Here is a 22414-nt window from a genome sequence, read left to right as displayed (position 1 = left end):
ACAGTCTCTCCTCAGTGTCCCCAACACTTCTAGACCACTGGAGAGGTCTGAGAGCTGCAGTGCTGGTGTTGTGATGGATTGTATTATGTCCAACCCTTACAGACATGATGACTGAAATACTTCTAGTCCTAGCTTTGAACTCGTGTGTGCTAGAGCTGGGCCCTGGCTATGAAGCTAGGATCCCAATCAGAACTTCCTCAAAGATGTTGGGTAGTATAGAGTGGGGGGGGTTGGTTTGATCTCATGGAATCTGAGCTCCTTGAATCCCTTCTGGCCGCTTCATCCTTAGTTCCTTCCTAAACAAATGAGATACACATGGTACATTTTGGTTCAGAATTCCCTTTATTTCACTGGTGCTTTTGAAGGAATGGAAAAAGTGAAAGAATACAAAGGGTGGCAGGGGATGTTTGAAGGATCCATTCATCCCAGAAGAAAATACCTCGACATTTTAATTTTTATTTTGGCATGATCAGTCTTTCTCTCCATTACACTCTTCTTTCTGGTTCTTCTTTCTGATTCTCCATTGCCTTCTGCAGTGCTTTAGACCAGTGCAAAGTGGGTGTAAGCTAGAATGGGAGCATTTTACACACCCTTTGCTCTGAGTTTGCACAGAATGCAGGGCCATGAAGAGTATTTATATTCTGCTTCTAAGCATAGTATCTACCTCTCCTCTTTCCCTCTGTGTTTGCATCTAGGTGAAGTGAGGAAGCCACTGTGGCTGCCTTGATGGTCAGCGCCTTTGATTATTTTTGGGATGGCTCAGTGCCTCCTTCAGGGTAATGCTGTTTCTAACACTGTTGCATCTGCACGGAGAACCAGGCCTATACAATAATAGTTGTACCACTGCATTCTGGGACTCCCATCAAGAAGCAGGGGCATTGGGACTATTTCCAGACTCAAGCCTCTGAATTGTGGGAGTGGGTTAGGAGACGAGCATCTTTGATACTTGTGGCTTACTGTCTACATTGGGGAGAAATGTGTTGTATATCCTGATCTGAGCTGAAGTCTTTGTTCCAAGGATTAAAATCAGACGGGATAACCTATGTTTGTAAAATGGCCAGGTGAGTGTGGGGTGGGGCAAAATGAAGGATGGTCCAGACAGTGACTAGAGAGCTTGCCTGGGACTTGGGAAACCTGTGTTCAGTTGTCAGCTCTGCTACAGGCTTCCTGGATGATCTTGATCAAGTCACTTAGCCCTTGTCTACACTAGTGCTTACTTCAGTATAGTTTATGTTGCTCAGGGGTGTGAATAATCCACACCCCCTAGTGACGTAAGTTACACTGACCTAAGCGCCGGTGGGGACAGTGCTATGCTGGCGGAAGAGCTTCTTCTGCCAATATAGCTGCTGTCTCTCCTGGGAGGCGGAGTAATTATGCTGACAGGAGAGTTCTCTCCTGTCTGCTTAGAGCATCTTCACCAGAAGCGCTACAGCAGTGCAACTGCATCAGTGTAGCTGTGCCGCTGTAGTGCCTCTAGAGTAGACATAACCTTAGTTTATCTGTATCTCATTTCCATATTTGTCAAATGTAGATAATAGCTCTATTCTGCCTCATGGGCTGCTGTGAGGATAAATACATTAGAGACTGTGAGGTGCTCAGCTACTATGATAATAGTAGTGCCTCATATAGGCAGAGAGACAAGGTGGGTGAGGTCATATTTTTTTATTAGACCAACTTCTGTTGGTGAGAGAGACAAGATTACAAGCTACACAGATTTCTCCTTCAATTCTGGGCTGACTATGTGTGTCTTGACTTGATGTGCCCCTCACCTTTCTATTAGATTTTAAAGATACCGCCAATATAGAAACTATATATATATATATACACACTCATACACATGATTAAATTCCATGTGTGTGTTACATTTGCTTTTGTTCAGACCATTGACACATATAGTCTGATATCCTGCCTTCTTCAGTGACTGGTTGTGATGTTGCACTCTATATGATTTTATGAAAGCATGCTGATCAGGGCCAGCTCCAGGCACCAGCATTCCAAGCAGGTGCTTGGGGTGGCAATCTGCAAGGGGCAGCAGTCCGTGTGTTTTTGCCCCCCAGCAGGATGCCGAATTGCCGCTGCAGATGGCGGGGACAGTCCATGTGCCGCTGTCTGTGGCAGCGCAGCTTCTGTCTTCCGGATGAAGACAGAAGCTGCCGCCGAATTGCCACCTCTATGGAAACACGCGTGCCGCCCTAATGGCACACAGACTGCCCCCGTCGCCTGCTTAAATCCTAATTTTATACTTAATAAAATCACTTTTGTTTTATTACTAAACCCAGAATAAGTGATTAATACCCAGGGGAGCAAACAGCTGTGCATATCTCTCTAGCAGTGATTTGGAGGGCAAACAATTTACAAATTTACCCTGTATAAGCTTTATACAGGGTAAAATGGATTTATTGGGGGTTTGGATCCCGTTGGGAGCTGGGTGTCTGGGCGCTGGAGATAGGTAACCTGCTGAGCTGTTTTTAGTTAAAGTCTGCAGCTCTAGGGGTGTGGCCCAAACCCTGGCTCTGTGTTGCAGCAGGCTATCATGTCTGGCTCAACAAGGCAGGGCTCTGGAGTCCCAAGCTGGTACATAAAATGGGCTCAGAGGTAATTTAAGCACATCAGGTGTCAGTCCCAAGGGGATCTCTGTGATCGAACCCGTCACAGAGACCACTGCAGCAATGGAGAGACTGTCAACAAGGGATGCTGGAGTGAAAGCCAGCCACTATTCTGTGTTTGGTCATGAGGAGGTGCTCCTGTGGTGTGACACCACCCCCGCCCCTTAACAGCCTAACACTTGAACCTGCCCCTTTAAGAACCAGTGCTGTAGCATAAGCAGGGCTGAGAGCCATATTGTATTGTTAGGTCAAAGCATGGGAGATATGTTTTTTCCTGTGCTCCTTAGACAGGGATGCCCATGAGATTAGAGTTTACCTTGATTTAATGTCTCATCAGAAGCATGACATCCCCAGCAGTCATGTTGTGGCACTACTAAATGAAGCAAGCCCTGTTTCCTCAGCTGGGACTTAAACCTCTGCCCTTAGAGGCCTGAGGGTGGGGGAGAGGGAAAGGGTAAGAGAGATAGATATTGACCCTCCTAGCATGCACACTAAATTAAATAATAGGCTTTATTTTAACCCATTTAAAACAGTTACAGATCTCTGCAGAATTGCTGTTCATGAAGGTTACCGAGGTGCCAGCAGCTGCAGCATGAGCTTCCTCATTCCACAACCCCATTTCTTCACTGTCTAACATGTTGCAGGTGACCTTGGTGCGTAAGACCAACTGCTGTCTGAAGGAGCAGGAGAAATCATTTTCTCTGCCAGTTAATTGAATCCAGACCTTTCCTTCAAGTCATACTGGAAAAATTTTATCTTTCTCTTAAGACAGGGAAACCATTGCTCACTAGGAACCGAGATGCTGAAATTCACTATCCTCTCTCTGCTAAAGACATCAGATTAAGACTTGAACTCTGCCCATCCTTAAAACACAACTTGAGGCAAATCAGCAGATCTTCACTGATTTCAGTGCTGATTTACACCAGGAGAGGAGCTGGTCCAATGATTGGCTTTATATGACAAACTCTCAGGTTTATCCAACACTTCCAGCTCTTCTCAAAACACCTGCCCAAATATTTAACCAGTAAGAAATATCACTCATTGTATCAAACTGTTTCTCCGAGGGCCTGTTGTGACAACTCAGCCTTCTCTTTGAGTCCACGCTCCTGTACACATGGATGAGAGTGTCACGTGCAGTACTCAGAGATAAACAGTTAAACTGCCTCACCAGGTGAGATATTTTGGCCCCGTCTAGTCATTCCTCGCTACCAGTGCACTTTGCTCCCTATGTGTAATTTTCTAATTCACATAAAACTGGACTGGACAAAAATGGGGCTTATACCACTTCCAGTGGGAGGCTCTTCCTTTGATCTCCCATCTCCAGGCCCAGCTGGACTCAGTGGCCTCCCTTCTGCATCAGAACTTCCTACCACTGAACTTTCTAGAGAGTGACCTCTTCCTCTTGAGGGAAACACATTATTCTTTGTCCCACATCACTGTCCCCCTACACCCTGTTTAACTCAGCCCTTAATGCTACTTCCTAATGCCAGAAATCTGGGGATCACTTCTACCCCTAAACTTCCTTTTTAATTCTTCTTTGTCTTTAAGTCTCTGTTGCCTCCAGAACTGATGATACTTACCCCTCACTATAGTCCTGCTTCTGCTGAGATATTTTTTCAGGCTGTTTATTTCCCTTCATGACTACTGCATGGCCGTCTCTTACAGTCTTCCTAAATCCCCACTTTCTGTGAACTTCCTGGAGTCCAGGATGCTGACTCTCATCTCACTCCCAGAAGTGAGACCATATCCTCCCCATTCTCTATCAGCTTCACTAACTTCTGAACTATCTCCAGCTCTGATTCAATATTGCTCTCTCTTGTGTTCAAAACTCTCCATATACCTGCCTTCTGATGTATCCTACTGTTCCTCCTGCCTGTTCTGTCCTTCTGATCTCCTCTCTTTCTTCTCCCCAAGACTCTCTGCAGCTGGTTATATCTCATTCAATTGTGCTGCCATATCTATCTAGAGCTCTTTCTCTGTCTCCTTTGCGAATCCATTATCCTTAAATCTCACCATAACCTATAGGACAATGGCATATTCCCAGGTGCTTACACACTGTGGGGATTAAGCAGCTCCTACAGTTTAGGAGAGAGCTATATAAGGTAGGTCCAACTTGGGGACCTTGGCTGGCATGAACTCTGACTAGTCTTGCTTCTCCCTATAATGAGCCCTTCCTCCCCTAGCCTGCTTTTGTATTACCAGTTTCTAACTCTGCCTTCACACCTAGAATCAGATTGATTTGTCCACACCTAGCATGTTGCACAACTGTTTATATCAGTGCATTCTGGGACAACTGCCTCAGCATTTGGTGTTTGGGTCTGAGGATTACGGATGTTTTTTCCATATGGGGCAATTTGGAATTTTCCACATTAATTTCCACACTTGTGTGTTTGCCTCATGGTGCAGCGTACTCTGGGACATCCTCCAACACAGACAATTAGGAGGCAGGAGGACTGGTGAACTTACACAGACATGGTTAGGCAGTCCCTTCTTCTGCACCTCAGAAGAACCATGTTACACCCCAGTCACAGCTTGAAAAGCAGACCCCAGTGCTGTATATCAAAACGTGGAGCATGAACATGGTTAGGAACTAGATGTGCATATAGGCTAGATTCTCAGCTGGTGTATTTTAGCGTGGCTTCACTGAAGTCAACAGAGCTGTGCCAGTTTATACCAGCCAAGAATCTGGCCTCATGGGTTACCTATATTGCGTGCGGACCCAGTATGTATGGAGTCAGCCATTTTACTCCTTGGTTGCAAACCCAGTGGAAAACTATAGTGTGGATGGTCTCCTTGTTTCACTTTGTTGTTCTGCAATATCTCAAACTGCTCCTTTGATGCAGTCTCTCTCCACTGGGTGTGGTGGTTAGCCTCTTCACATCCTCTGCATCTGGTAGAACAAACCTCCCGCTCCTTCAGAAAGGGGAGGAATGGGGATGACTTCCTGTTTCACCTGAAAGCACAAGACAAGGCTATTTGATTCCCCGGAGACTCTGTGATTGATGTGACTGGTGAGGGAGTGACATGCCTGCTGATGTGGTAGAAGCATTTCATTCCAGCAGTCCTGGCCAAAAAAATGAAACTCCTGTGACAAAAGGCTAAACTAGCTCACTCAGGGCATAAATGTCCTGGACCCAAGTTATAACTTGATGTGAGTTATGAAGCCCTGTTTTTCTCTGGGAAGATGAATGTGATATTTCCTGACAAACCTGGTTCAATCTGTTTTGTGTTCTGGTTTAATGCAGTGCAGGCTTTGCCTGTCTCTGCAGGGCTGTCACTGGGTGGTTTGTAACTCAGTATTAACCACAGACCAGGGAGAGTGAGGTGTGTGTGTACATAATACACAAAGCCTCTGGAATCAAGGCTTTCCTTGGGAAATGTTAGGTTTTCTTGTCAGTCTCACCGAAGGCATATTCACTGGACTTCGATCAGGGAGCACAGCATTTCAGTGGCCACCTGTGGAAGCAGGAGGAAAGCTGTGCCATTTATCCAGCTGTACAATGAGTTTAAGGTGCCTTGATTTTATTTTCTGGTGATTTACAATGCCTTTTTACTAGTATCAACCCTTAAATTTCAGGTTGAGTAGACATATGGACGGGATTTCAGACACTCGCCATGGGAATTAATTAATAAGCTCTTTTCATCTGCAGATCCCAGAACACTTTACAAAGGAAGGTTTCATTATCCCAATTATAAAGATGGGGAAACTGAGGGACAAAGAAGTAAAGTGGCCAAAGTCACCCAGGAAGTCAATGGAAGAAATCTTCTGAATCCCAGTCTCCAGCTCTAGTGGCAGGACTATACTATTTCTTATGATCCCCTCTCCACTCTTCACACTTATTTAATTCCTTTCCCCTTCCACTACCTGATTTGCCAATGATTTCCATCATTCAGTTTCCCTGCTGCTACCTTCTCTTCAACTTTCCAACTTATCTCAGCATTCAGCTGCCATTAACATCTATCCCCCAACTTCTTTTGGTGTCCTGCCTCCCTCTTCTGCCACTTCCTTACTGTCCCCCGTCCATGTTGTCCCAAAATGTTCTCCTTTCCTCCTGCCTCTTTTCTCTGTTTCATCCTTTTCATGTGTCCCTATTTCTCTTTGCCTCTGTCATCTCCTCCACAATCCTGGACAACTTCCCACTCTCTCAGGTATCCCTCCAGTCATCTCCTAGCCTCAGCGCTGTTTACCATGCCGCCCCAAAGCAGTCCCCCCATGCTCATCTTTTCCTCAACCCGAAAGCCTCCCGTTCTCCTCTCCATTGCTCATGAGCCATCTACATCTCCTGTCACATTTGCCTTGCTCAGCTTCTATTCCCTCAGTGGCAAATCCTTCCTTGTCCATCACCTCATCATAAACAACACTATGGCCATTTCCTCTTACTGACCCTGGCACTCCCTGTTGGGTCATCTCGTCATGTTGGACTTGATGTGAATTCCACTGAAGTCAATGGAAAGACTCTCACTAACTTCAACTGGCTTTGAATTGGCCACTTGCTTGTGAAAACAACCCTAGGAAAGCTCCTCTTTGATTTTTCCCATTGTTGTCTCTCCTAGCCAAGATGGATACATACTCTCCACTCTCTCCTCTGAGCAATTCTCTTCTCTTGAACAGAGAATGTTAGACTCCAGAGGGAGGAAAGATCCCATTTCTGATTGCTCACATTGCCTATCCCCTGTTGTCCGTATAGTAAATATCCTGTCCAGACCATTTCAAATGCCCCAAGTGAGAAAGCTTCCATCATTTCCTTTGGTAAATGATTTCCACAGCCTAATAAGCCTCCTGAGAATGAGATTTATACCGATACCCTGCCTAAACTTTGCCTTTCTCCATTTCATCTTAATACTCCTAGTTTTGTCTCTCCTTTGCTATACTAAATAATAGCTCTCTATCATTTGTGTTTACATCCACAAGGTTTTTATAGACTTGTCATTGGAGTTGGGTGAATAACTGATTTCGGTTCAATGACCAAACCAACATTTTTTTAAATTTTTCACTTCTGCTCAACTCAAAAAGAAATGTTTTCATTTTTGTTTTGCAAAACAAAGTAGTTCATTTTTGAGGTTTTTTTACCTTTCAAATAGAAATAAAATTGAAAACAGTAACTTTGAATCAAAATATTGACATGCTTCATTTTGAAAACATCAGAAAGAAATGTTTTGACTCTGCTTCAGCTGAAAAAAAAATTCCAATAAATCTCATTAATTCAATATGAATTTGTAAAATATTTCTGTAGACCTACCTGTATATGCATTTTTTCAGTAGAAAAAAAAGTTTAGTCTGAAAAATTTAACCTAGCTGTACTTGTAATTTCTCTCATTGGTTGTCTCCTAATGAACCATAGAGATTAAGTATTTTTACTCTTCCCTGTAGCCACTTGACCATTTTTGTTGCTCTCCTTTAAACTTTCCTTCCATTTTTGTCAATATCTTCCTGGTTTCAAGGGATCGAGAACTGAATAAAATGTTTCATCTGCACCAGAATCATATATGAGGAGATGATTATTTTCCCCATGTCATAGCATGACACTTCAACCTGTACCTTTCCTCCCTGCTCAGTAGTGAAAAACTCTCTGCACTTTTTCACCTGGTGATGAGATGGCCTTTGCACCACATCATAGGATTCAGTGGTCCCTGCGTGGATTTCCTTAACTCAAAGATAGAAAATCAGAATTAATTGCCTTTTATAGATTCATAGACTTAAGGTCAGAAGGGACCATTATGATCATCTAGTCTGACCTCCTGCGCAATGCAGGCCACAGAAGCTCACCCACCCACTTCTGTAACAAACCCCTAACCGATGTCTGAGTTATTGAAGTCCTCAAATCGTGGTTTAAAGACCTCAAGGTGCAGGGAATCCTCCAGCAAGTGACCTATGCCCCATGCTGCAGAGGAAGGTGAAAACCCCCCAGGACCTCTGCCAATTTGCCCTGGAGGAATATTCCTTCCCGACCCCAAATATGGTGACTAGTTAAGCCCTGAGCATGTGAGCAAGACTCACCAGCCAGACATCCAGGAAAGAATTATCTGTAGTAACTCAGATCCCACCCCGTCTAACATCCCATCACAGACCACTGGGCATATTTACCTGCTAGTAATCAAAGATCAATTAATTGCCCAAATTAGGCTATCCCATCATACCATCCCCTCCAAACACTTATCAAGCTTAGTCTTGAAGCCAGATATGTCTTTTGCCCCCACTACTCCCTTTGGAAGGCTGTTCCAGAACTTCACTCCTCTGATGGTTAGAAACCTTCATCTTATTTCAAGTCTAAACTTCCTAGTGTCCAGTTTGTATCCATTTGTTCTTGTGTCCACATTGGTACTAAGCTTAAATAATTTTTCTCCCTCGCTGATATTTTATTCCTCTGATAAACTTGTCGAGAGCAATCATATCTCCCCTCAGCCTTCTTTTGGCCAGGCTAAACAAGCCAAGCTCTTTGAGTCTCCTTTCATAAGACAGGTTTTCCATTCCTCGGATCATCCTAGTAGCCCTTTTCTGTACCTGTTTCAGTTTGAATTCTTCCTTCTTAAACATGGGAGACCAGAACTGCACACAGTATTCCAGATGAGGTCTCACCAGTGCCTTGTATAACGGTACTAACACCTCCTTATCTCTACTGGAAATACCTCGTCTGATGCATCCCAGAACCGCATTAGCTTTTTTAATGGCCATATTACTTTTCTAGGAATGCTGAATTGTTGACCTTTTCACATTGCTTTTCGCTTCTGTGGTTATGTGTGTGGAGGGGAGGTTGGTGGTGATTGTTCAAAAGAACCTGAAAACAGACACGTGGGGAAAGATTTGTTAAGGAAACCAGTAAGTGGGTCAGTAGTGTTCTGGAGTGATAGAAAACAAGTATTAAACTCAGAGCTGCACTGGCTAACATTAGCACTGCTTTTTCAGCAGTTCTAATCAGAGCACATCCTTGCACTGCGCAAAGAAGTGGATTTAGGGCTACTGCACTGGAACACATTCTGGCGACCTGTGATCTGTAACTGTAGATAAGGAGAGATGAAATATCTCTCACCACTCAGACTGCAAATTAACCTATTCAGCCACAGAGCTGGCTGCAACCTTCCCATTGTTTGTTTCTATGGGATATGTTTGTCAATCCTGTTCCTACTGAAATTCAAATCTTGTTTGAGAGTCTTGTGTCTTTATAATAAATACTTGTGTATACTAAGGAAAGAAAAGGCCAGATTCCCCAACTGCAGATGAGCAGCATTTAGTACAGTTGAGGGGCAGGGTGGGGCACAAAGGACCCTTCTTTCTTTGACCCATGATCATGGATCCCTCTAGGTGCCAGGCTAGTTCCCAGAATAATTTAAAACAGCCTGAAGGATGTGCCAGTCTTCACTGGCTGACAAGGGCTCAAAGGGGGTTGTTCCTGCAATGGTGGCTCAACCAGCATATGGATGTCTTGACCCTGGCCACACACCCTTTTCCCTGGCAATACTCTCTGAACTGGAATTGGCCAGCGGGGGACTGGATCTACCTGCTTTTGGGCTGCTTGCTGCCAGTGTGCAATAGGCCTACAATGTTTAAGGAAAACCTTCTAAAGAGGTATGGCATAGTGGGTGTGACACTCGGAAGTCTTGGGTTCTGTACCTACTTCTCTCGTTGTGTGTCTTTAGGCAGGCCAGTCTTAGGGGTGGGCGATCAGGGCATCCCCGCTGAGTGCCAGCACTTGGGAGAGCCAAGTTCCCTTTTTTGTTTTGCTTGTGCCTTTTCCAGGGGAGATGTTTGCTGAGATGTTTTCTTCCCTCTGTGACAACATACCTAGGGTTGGCTCTGCCTTTAGGCTTGTGGATAATGATGCCCTGCCCCCCTTTAGTGAAACACTTGGAGATATTTTGGTGGGGTATCTATCCTACACAGGTGGTGAAAGGGTTAATATGGGCCTGAGAGGCTAGTTAACCTGCCTGATTTCACTTGGTGGGTAGGCCAGACCTAGTTAAGGGTGAAGCTCAGTGGGGGAGGAGCTGGGAAAATATATATTTTTTTTAAAAAAGGTTTTAAAAACTGAGAAATAAATGTTTGGGTATTGGGTGTTCCCAGGGAAAAGAGGGCATGGTTGGATCACCTTGGGCTTCTCTAATGTTGCCTGGAGCTTGGATGACCTTCAGACAGATTCAGAATAGAGGAGGGATAAAGATGATATCTTTTCCCCTTCCTCTCAGGTTTGGTGCTGAGCACAATTCAGCCACAATTGTGAACTGGGTTCTGTGTATCTTGTAGTAAAACTTCATTGATAATTTATATATCAGGAATACTCAAATAACCAGAGCCCATGGGTGAAATCCTGACCCTACTGAAGTTGATGGCAAAACTGCCTGTGATGTTACATCCCATATTCTCCATAGAAATATTGTTATGATATGAATATGGCATAACTAAGATATCTTTTATGCAAGATGAGTCATGTGAGATATCATTGGAAAGGTTATGATTTACTAAATGTGATTATCCAATTTGTATGCATGTATCATTTCTGTATCTAAAGTTAGGAATATTGACTATGTAACAATTACAACTCTGTGTTTACTTGGGAAACACCCACCGGACAGCAGGCCATCAGCCTTGATGGGCCATTAAGAATAAACAATAAGACTTTGAAGATATTAATCTCTCTCCTTCCTGAGAAACATCCTGGGACTTTGTTTTGAGACTACAAGGTGATGTGATCATGTCACCTGGTACTAAACAACGTCTTGGACTTCTAGTGATTTTCCACTGAAAGGAGGGGGAGGTCAAGACTGGGAAACAAAAGATTCCCGCCTTATGTAAATTCTGTTTAAGGCTGGGGAATAAGTTGATCTTGGCTCACTCTTCACTGAATCCCAACCCAGGATGACAGCTGGAAAGATCTGAGAAACAAAGACACGGGGGTGGGCGGGGAGGGGGGAGAGTTGACTGGAAAAGGGATCTGGTCTGTGAATACGGTGTCTCCAGATTTAAGCTGCAAGCCGGATAGCTTACCTCAATAATTTCTGCAGCCTGCCCCAAAGCAACATCTAGGGTGAGAAATTACTACTTGAAACCAGTCTCTTTAATATCTTAAGCTTAGTTTGCGTGTTTTGTTTTATTTGCTTAATAATCTGCTTTGTTCTGTTTGCTATCCTTTATAATCACTTACAATCTGTCTTTTATAGTTAATAAACTTGTTTTTGTGTATGATAAAACTCAGTTTGTGCAATTTATAACTGGGGAGGGGAAGAAGTTGTGCATATCTTTCTCCACATTGGGGGGGATTTATGAGCTTACATTGTATAGATTTTTCTACAGTGCAAGACAATATTATTTTAGGTGTACTTTCCAGAGGGGAGCTGCACTTGAGGCCTGGGCAATTTCCTAGCTGAGTCTTCCCATAGAGAGCTGTTTGCAGACTCTGTGTGATCCTACAGCTGGTGCGCCCCTACCTCTTTGTGTGTGTATATGTGTGTGCTGCCATTGGCTGGAGAGGCTAATTCAGCAAAACAGGGTGAGGGAGCCAAGGCTAGTGGAGCAGGCAGGCTCAGTGAAACCCCAGTAAATCAGGTGGCATCCCAGAAGTGGAGGTCCAACCTGTCACACTCCCATTGATGTAAATGGGCCCAGGATTTCACCCTATATTTCCATATTACATCTCCAAATGTGTGCTCCAAAATTAGATTCCCAAACTTAAAATCTATTTAAAAACTCAAGGCCAGATTTTGGTTAGTCTTAGATGATTTTTATTAGTCAGCTGTCTTAAAAAGGAGCCCTTTATATTGCACTATAAACACCTCACTGTGCTACTGCAGTCTAAGTGTAGGAAAATGCTATAATTTACTGTAATAAATTCAGGATCACAGTACAGGTAAAAGCTTCCCTTTTTAAGGTTGCCAACTGTACATATAGCTTCAAGCAACTTACAATGAGCAACCGTTTTCATCTCCATTGCTTCCTTCCACAGCTGAATAGTTATGTTGAGGACCTTTGCCATTTCTGGCAAATATCTACCCCCAGGTGTTAACAGAACCGATAGTGGAGCTGGATTGTGCTTGTCCTTTTTTGAGATACCTAAATTTGCAATTAGGGGAAAAGCAGCCCAGAATGCATCACATGTTGGCCCCAAGCATAGCACATCTGGGAACTAAAAGACAGATCTTAGGGACTTCAGAGGCTATATAATCACTTCTGCATCACTTGAGGGTTTGCTTTTCCATGGAAACACAATGAATGGATAAGTTTTAACTGTTTATTTTAGTGGATGGTCATGGGGATCATCTGGGAAGCGTGTAGTGTTCTGGATTGCCTTCATTTTCAGCAGTGAGTTATGGTCACAGAGGTCTACTGGCTTAAGGCATTTTACTTGATCTTTGTCTATTAGTCAGACTTTTATGTTTTTTGCAAGGGAAGTATAAGACTTCTTGAAATAAGTAAAGTTTGAGATATCAGTTTGAAAGGGGAGATTGAAGTGTGAGTGAGAACGATCTAAAGTCTTGTTCCTATCAAATCTCATTCAATTTTGTGCACCTTAAATTCCCCCTGGTCAGGCGTATAGATTAATTACAACCTCTCAAATTCACAGGTTGGTGCCTTGAAAATCAATGTCATGTACACTGTCTCCAAGGCCTTATCTACACTACAGGGGAAATTCAATCTAAGCTATGCAATATGGGTTACGTGAATAGCGTAACTCAAGTCTACATAGCTTAGTCTACTTACTGTGGGGTACACGCTATGCGATATTGATGGGAGACACTCTCTCTCAATTCCCCTTACTCATCTCGATTCAGTGGAGTACAGGAGTCGACGGGAGAGCGATCTGTAGTCGATTTAGTGGGTCTTCTCTGGATCCGCTAAATCGGCTGCTTATGCATTGATCGCCATGTGCCAATCCCCAAATAAGTGTAGACAAGCCCCAAGACAATCTCAAGATCTGAACATCCCATCAGATATGCTGCAGATCAGATAACAGGCATGTAAAGCCTGCTTTTGATCCTATCGCTCCTTCCAAGTGTTTTTGGAATTGCCCTGAAATAGCAAAAGGTGAACAAAAGCTTCATCCACTTGTAATACCATCCATTGGAGCATCTCAAGCACTTTGCAAATGAGGAGTATGACTCACAACTCTCCCGTGACATGTGAGGCATTATTATGTGGCCGTTTTACAGATGGTGGGGTAGGAAACTGAGGCACAGAGAGCTGAACCAATTGAACCAATTTGTCAACAGTCACACAGCAAGTCAGTGGCAGGGCGAGGAGTCTCCTGTTCAAACCACTAGACAACATTGCCTTTCCAGAAATACCCTTTTGTAGCATTTCCACTTCTGTCCATTTATCTTCTTCTCTAGGTACAAGATGGAGTCTTCCCTCCAATGGAAGGGGCCACCTACAGGAGCAGTTCCACATGGTTACCTACTCCTTTATCAAACATGGGCAGGTTTCCAAACATGCCAAATCCAACCCCAAGCTTCCATAATCCAAGTTTGGATCCCAAGGATCAATTGTTCCACTGCTTTTCAGTGTATGAAACAAAAAGGGCTGAGGGGAGAAAGTTAATTTAAAAACTGGGAAATAAATTTTTGGAAAAATAAGTGGAAACATCAGATTGGCACTTTCTTCTAGGCACACACAACTATTTAATTATTTTTCTGCAACACCCCAGGAGCTGGACTTCCTTTGTTAGAGCTGATCAGGAATTTTCTGAGGAAATGTTTTTTTGTTTGTTTATTTGTTTGTTTTTTGAAATGTCAATCAATTGAAGCAGACACATGTCCAACAAAACTGGCCTGTTTTTCTGCTAGCTCGATTGGGGGAGTTGCTGGGGTCCCCTGAGCTTTCAGGGCTGGCGAACCCCAGACTTTCTGCTCCCCAGGGCTTCCTAGTTTCCTGGCTCACCATCAGCCCCAGCAGACTGATATGGAATTGGGAGCCTAGAATCCCTGGGAGCCGCTACTGAGCTGGAAGCCACAGAGCTTGGGCTTCCAGGGTCAGTTTTGTTTCAGAACTTTCTCAGTGAAACATTCTGATTATTTCAAAGCAATTTTTTTCTCTCCAGATTTTCCCTTCGTGGGAGATGTCAAAACTTTGTTACAAAAGGGCAGATATTTTTTTTGATTATCCCATGGAACAGAAACCAGTTCTAGCTTTCATAAATACTTGATTATGTCCCCATCAGCGACAACCTATCTGTCAGATAAGAAGTGAGATTCCCATTCACCATCAGGCCAGAAGAGCAATTCTTAATGCAAGTGAATTCCTGAGAAATGACGTCCTCCTTTAAATCCATAGTCTGAGCTACTACCTCTCACTGGCACTTGGGAAGCTCCTTTTCTGTCAGATTTTGTGCAGTAGCCTGTTGGATTTTTACTTTTTTTTGGTAACTTCAGGGATAATCATTATATGATGTCACACACTGAGGGGAGAAGAATAAGAGGGGACAGTGGGGTAGGGTCACATAAAGGGTGTGACCAGAAATTGTTCACTTTAAACTAAGAAAGTAAGTATGATAATGCTCCCTGTGGAGATCAGGAAACCACAGAAAAAAGGAAGAATAGACTGAATATCAGGGAAACTTCCTAATAGTAAGGGCTAGGGAAGGGGTGGGCAAACTTTGGCCTGGGGGCCACAGCTGACCCATCAGCCATTTTAATACGTCCCTTGAGCTCCCACTGGAGAGTGGGGTCTGGGGCTTGCCCCACTCTGGTGCTCCACCCAGGGAGCAAGGTCAGGGGCCACGCTGCGCAGCTCCTGGAAGCAGCAGCAAGTCCCCCCTCTGGCTCCTATGTGTAGGGGCAGTCAGGGGGCTCCGCTCTGCGCGCTGCCGCTGCCCCAAGCGCCTCCCCTGCAGCTCCCGTTGGCAGGGAACCATAGCCAATGGGTGCTGCAGGGGTGGCACCTGCGGACGGGGCAGCACGCAGAGCAGCCTGACTGAGCCTCTGTGTAGGATCCAGACGAGGGACATGCCGCTGCTTCTGGGAGCTGCTTGAGGTAAGTGCCTCCCAGATCCTGCACCGCTGAACCACCCCTCTGTGCCCCAACCTTCTGCCCCAGACCTGATCCCCCCTCCTGCCCTCCAAAGCCCGCAGTTCCAGAATGGAGCACCCTCCTGCACCCCAAACCCCTCATCCCTGATCCCACTCCAGAGCCTAGACTCCCAGCCAGAGCCCTTCCCCCCGCCCCTGCACCCCATTCTCCTTGCCCCAACCTGGAGCCTCCTCCCACACGGTGAACTCCTCATTTCTGGCCCTATCCCTTAGCCAGCACCCTCAGCCAGAGCCCTCACCCCCTCCCGAACTCCAACCCCAATTTCGTGAGCATTAATGGCCTGCCATACAATTTCCACACCCAGATGTGGCCCTTGGGCCAAAAAGTTTGCCCACCCCGGGCTAGGGGCATGTCTACACAGCCTACAGTGGCAAGCCTCCCTGCCTGGGTTGATTGACTTGGGCTTGCTCTAAAAATACCTGTGTAGACAGCTCTTTGAAGTTGCAGCTCTGGCTCTGAAGCCTAGGGAGGTATGTGGGGGGAGTGGGGTGAGCTCCAGGACAGGCCATAACATCTATACAGATTTCAGAGGGGCACTCGTGTTAATCTGTATCAGTAAAGTAAGTGGCCATTCTTCAATAAAAAAAACTTCAGAAACACACTTCAACAAGACACTGCAGAACTAGAATTAATCTGCAAACTTGACACCATCAAATTAGGCCTGAATAAAGACTGGGAGTGGCTGGGTCACTGCAAAAAGTAATTTTCCCTCTGTTGATACTCATCCCTTCTTGTCAACTGTTGGGAATGGGCCATATCCACCCTGATTGAACTGACCTCATTCGCACTGACCCCCCACTTGGTAAGGCAACTCCCATCTTTTCATGTGCTGTATATTTATACCTGCTTACTACATTTTCCATTCCATGCATCTGATGAAGTGTGTTATAGCCCATGAAAGTTTATGCCCAAATAAAAGTGTTAGTCTCTAAGGTGCCACAAGGACTCCTCCTTGTTTTTATCTGCTATATGCTATTTTTTAGCATAGCAGCACAAATCTAGTCAGCCAGAGTCTGTTGACTTGGACTGGGGGGGCTTGCTACCATGGTCTGTGCAGATGTACCCAGAAAGCCTGAGGAATAATCTCCTAAGAGAAATAATAAAAACCCCATCACTTGGAACAGTTAAAAGTAGACTGGACAAAGCCTTGGGCAATGCAATGTAAGGCATTCATTCATCTCAGGAAAAAAAAGAACATTTTCCCTTTTTAGTTCCTTACCACAGTGGGGGAGCAGTTTTTGGAAACCATAGGAACCAGATATAGAATGTTTGCAGTGCTCGGTGGAGGAGATGGGTACTGCACTGCGGGTTCTGAACATTTTTCCTCACACAACTGCATTAATTGGAGACCCTGAATTGTCAGGAAGGGGCCTTGGAGGGAATTGATATTGGTTGGTTACCTCTAGCATCTCTACATGGACCACATGATTGAGCAAGTCTAGGAAAAGATGCTAACTACTTCTGCATCAACCAAGATGGGATTAAGCTATTTTGCGCCATGGGGCAAAATCATTGTGTCATGGTGTTAGGGCCAAGATGTTAATAATTAGATGTTGCCCTTCACAGTACAAACTTAGTGAGGAGAGCTTGCTACTGTTAATGGCTTTAACCTACAGAAATAATTGAGTGTGTGTGTGTGAGGTGGGAGGAATGTAGTATTTGGGGTAGAGCTGGGTAAATAATGGATTTTGTTGGTTCACTGGGGAAAAACTGGTTTTTGAGTTGAACTGAAAATGTAATTTTTCAAAACTTTTTGGCAAATTGAAAAGTTGCAAAAGCTTAAGAGTCCAACCATTTTGGTAGTGTCTAAATGATTCTAAGATGTTTGTTTTTGACAAAAGGATGCAAAGAATTCACCCACCGGGGAGAGGGTTTTGTCCCGGTGGGTAGAGCACTCCCATGAGATGGCAGCAACAATTCTTCAATTCAGCAGTACAATTCTTCACACACCCCTATCCTGGGTCTTGGATGACAAAGGGATTTTAGCTTGGGTTTCCCCCATTTCAGGACACTGCCCTCACCACTGGGCTATGAAATACTTTGGTATGAGGCTTCCTCACTCTCTCCTTTGAAGCTGTTCTATGTTTCCTAAGCAAGGACTTGAACTTAAGGCACTCATCTAGGATGTGGGAGACAGAGATGATGCATGCCTGTCAGGGTGGGGGGGGATGCAAAGTGATGGCAGCTGGCTTCAGTAGTTATTGAGCAGACTCAGCATAAGCCAAGCAGCAAATCTGGGGGGCACATGACCCTGCATGCCTCCTTCCCCTCCACACATGTTGCCTCTGTTGGGAGACCATGCTATCAGGCAATAAAGTCACTCTGACTCTTTCCTCCTAGCCCCATACCTACACTTTGTCATATTGAATGGCTATCAATTGCCACTAAAGCCCTCCAACCCCCTAAAACCAACTCTGAGGAGAAGGGGATCAGGAACATTGTAATACATAAGGTGGAAAGCACAGAGTGAAGCCACTGTTATCTAGGAAACCCAGTGAGGAAAACTGACAACCTTAAGGATTCTGCAAAGGAAATCCATATATATTTCTCTCTCCTTTGCTGATGCCCTCTATCCCCACAGCCAGTCATTATAATAGCTCAATCCAGCTCCCATTAAATTAATGAGAATCTTTCTATGGACTGTTATGAGAGTTGGCTCTAAATTGGCCAATCAGAGAAACAGCTATCATGTATTTCTATGGGATTAGCACGAGGGCTAATCTGACACCTCAGCTTGCTGGTTTTTCTCAGGGAAATAAGTATATTCTGAGAATGAATTTGGAGAGGTGTGTGCATAATCCTAGGCTTCCTTCCCTCTCCTACAACACACCAGTAATTAAAACAGCCAAGAGACTGCATCCTCCCCAAGTAGCTATGTCCATGGAATCACAACAATCAGAGCTGGAGAAGGTTTGTGAGGACATCTAGGCCTTCTCACCCTTCCCCTGCCAGTGCAGTGCTGTCCCCTGTATGATGACACTATGATTCAGGGGACTGGAAAAAAGACTTGAAACCTTTCAATACTGTTGGGTCAACAGTTCAAATCTGCCCAAGCCTGATGCAGGTCTTAGTGTGTGTGTGTGTAGCAGCTCAGCTTCCTCTCCTGCGCTGAAAGCAGAACTGTTCCCCTCATCTCCTGGGTTCAGGGGAGCTCACCTCCCCTTCCTCCTGCCTCGTCACTGGCTGACAAAATAAGGCTACATCACACAGGAGCATCTGAAGTGGTAAGGAAAGGTGGGGCTGAAACCTGGCAGCCACCTTCCCCTCCCCTAGTTGGAATCCAGGGGAAACGGAATGGGCCTGTGCATTCCCTCTCCCCTCATGATGTTCCACATTGGGGAAGATGTTTGAGGGCATAAGCGATGTTCCCCTACATGGTTCTACACTCTGGCATGTGTGCATTCACATACACACTGTTGTCTGGGGCTATGGGCTCCTTTCAGGTGCATTTATTCTCTTATGCTCATTCTCTACCCCACGCCATGTTCCCTCACACAAGATGATCTATTGTCAATTCATCATGTGACATCACCATCCATGACGACATACCACAACTAGAATCGGTGAGTTCCACCTTCTTTGTTGCTTTACATCAGTGGTTCTCAAACGTATTTGATCATGCCCCTTTCTTTGTGGCTGTAGTAGTTTATGTCCCCCATCTCTGGCTGCACGGCCAGCAGCTGCTGCTCTCCGGACAGCCAGCTCTGAAGGCAGAGTGGAGAGCAGCTGCTGCTCACTGGGCATCCAGCTCTGAAGACAACGCCACCATTAGCAGCAGCGCAGAAGTATGGGTGGCAATACCACACTACCCTTACTTCTCTGCTGCAGCTGGTGGCAGTGCTGCCTTCAGAGCTGGGTGCCCGACCAGCAACCGCCCAGTTCTGAATGCCCACAGTAAGTATTTTTTCCTAAAGCTTTTTATGCCCTCCCATCCCGAATACATTCTGCACCCCCTCAATTTGAGAATCTCTGATCTACATTAACCACAGAGCATCAGCTGTTTGTTGGTCCATGTGAAATGAGATGGTGGTCTCAGTTCTGATCCCAGTGGACTTCTATACATATCACTACCCCTTGCCATGTCTGGCACTAGCTAAGATCTATCATGTGAGTTTAAGCAGAGAAGTGAAGGTTTGAATAGGTCTGTAGAGATTTAACTCATTTCTGAGCCTTCTGGGGGAAGAGCTAAACTACCTGGTAGAGATAAGGCATGTTGGTGGGACAGTTTGCAGGAAACTGACATCAGTGCTTCCCATGTTGGAGAGATGCCTTTAGGGGGAGACTTTCAAAGTCAAGGGGTGTTAGGCATCCAGGTACCATCTCTACCTTTGAAAATCAGGCCCTTCCTCTCCAGGGCTGTCAATCTGGCATCCTTCACCAGCATGAAAAAGTAAAATGGAAATGTCTCTCTATAACCACATGACCTACTGTAAAGGTTTATCGTGTGAATAAACTGTGACTGCAGAGTTTCACACTTACCTAATACACTGCACAGGTCCTTGCAAAACCTGTTGATGTATTGTTAGTGATATGGGAATTATAACATTGCAGTCTGCTCTGCCAGTGTGATGGATCTATCTCACTGACTGTCCCAATGAAATAAACAAGGGAAACTGATATACAAACCTCTGGGATGTTAAAGCAAGGAAAATATCACATCCATTCGGCCCCCTGAGTTTTGTCTTGTTTTCCCCCGAACAGTCCGGTCCTGGCACTTTCTGCAGCCATGTGCAGTGTGAAATTAAATAGCCTGTTATTGGGACAAATACGCAGCCCACTTGGGTTCTAATCAACTCCTCAGAAATGGACATGACAGAGAAGATGCAAACAATAAGTAGGAAAGACATTGCAAATACAATGGTGTCATGAATAATACAGTCCTTGTGGCTGAAGCTCAGCGAGTTTGTCCCACCAAATCATTTTAAGAGATATCAAAGGAGGCTGCCCCTACTATTAATTTAAAACAGCCTCAGTCAGAGTTCCCTAAACCACTGCGATCTTTCTAAGAGTCTCCTTATCTTTTGGAGGAAGGCACTGATAACAGTCACATTAAAGCTGCCTATCAGCAACCAGGACTATATTTCTACAGTAACTCAAAGCTTCTGTCTTACTTGTAATAGTTTAAGAAGGAGCTATGCTGTCAAAGGTGTGTCCTCACTCAGGGCTTACTATAATAAATCTTTGCACATATATAATTCCTTTCATCAGAGGGTGTCCAAGTGGGTATTAGCCCCAGTTTATAGATGAGGAAATTGAGGCACAGAAAGGTTTATTTTTTTGTTGTTGTGATTTAAAATGATTATCATGTTAACAGCAGAGATCAGGATAGAACCCCTTATTGAGCAAGCTACTGCCTCTAGAAAGGCCCAATGAAGTCTCCCTTGTGCATAGCATACTTGCGACAATATCCATGTAATATGGGAAGTACATGTATCTAAAGCAATAAATTACCTTAAATACCTAATCCTTCACATTTATTAATGGGCCAGCTTCTCAGCTGGTGCAAAACCAGCATAGCTCCCTTGACTTCATTGGAGCTATGCTGATTTATGAGTGTCTGCCCCCTTGTATCTTTCATCTGAATCATGTTGGCAGGTGGGTCCAATTCGTTTCAGCTGACATAGAGAGAGTAGGAGGGAACTAAGGACCTGTGACAGAAGAGGTTCTGTAGAGAACCCTAAAGGGGAAAAAAGATGGGGATTGAAACTCAGTTTGTGGTTTATGTTGTGTAATTGTTTTTGAATTATCAGTAAAGTCCAGCCCCAGGAAGGGCATGAGTCTGGTCTGAACTCAGGGTCTGGGTACTCTGTTAAGAATATGGTAAGTGCTCAGCCCATTCATACTTGTGTACAGTATGTTTCTAACCTGTGATTGACTTCTTTAATGATCTATCGCCTGGGTTAAATTTTACAGGAGATACTCTCATTTGTGCAGAATGGATTCTAAACCCACTTGAATGACATAGGATTGAAACAGGCATGCGGCTAAGGAACTGGATTTCTTGAAAGATTGCTGGCAAGCTGCTTTACATCCCTCTTATGATGAACCTGAAATAGTTAAAGCCCAGGGTTCTATCTCCTTTAGGTAGGTTATAAAATATCTTCCTGTAAACCTAATGGCATCCATTGTCCAGTCTGCACATTTTCAGGCTGAGATGGAATATCTTAGAGAAAGATCTTCTTAATGCATTGGGAAATAGAGATGTGTTTTCTTTCCTGTGTATTCTTTTTTAAAAAGTTACATACCTCAATCAATCAAGAGCTATTCATCAGAAGTACTATAAAACGAATCTTTGCAGGAGATGGGGGAGATGTCACATCATCTTCAGTTTAGTAATGGCTTACAGAGCCATTCATCTGGAGCTAGCCAGTATGAATCCAGCACACGTCAACGGTGACTGCAAATTACTACCAGCTGATTGCTGTATGTCGGCATGTATGAAATGAGTCTGGTATCAGTCCAGTTCCTAGTGGAGAAGTGATCACCAGCACAGTTGGCACAAACTGCCCCCTCACTGGCCAGATCAGCAGAGAGGATAAGAATTGAATAAGCCATGGAGCCAGAACTACCCTTTTGCCCCTAGTTATGGTAACTATAGGTCTGCGCTGAGGCACATTAGGGGCAGGGCTGGAGAAGCCTGCCCTGACACTGCCTGTACTGAACCTGTTCTGTGGAGAAAGGCTTCTGGTGCTGTCAACCTTTCACCAGTGTTAAATTAATGACTAGTATGAAAATCTCTGGGAGGAAGACAAAGATGGGGGAAATAGAACTTTGTATCTAACAGGAAAGGCAC

Source organism: Gopherus flavomarginatus, chromosome 1 (genome assembly GCF_025201925.1).
Source record: "Gopherus flavomarginatus isolate rGopFla2 chromosome 1, rGopFla2.mat.asm, whole genome shotgun sequence".
NCBI classification, from domain to species: Eukaryota; Metazoa; Chordata; order Testudines; family Testudinidae; genus Gopherus; species Gopherus flavomarginatus.
This window is presented reverse-complemented; position numbering follows the sequence as displayed.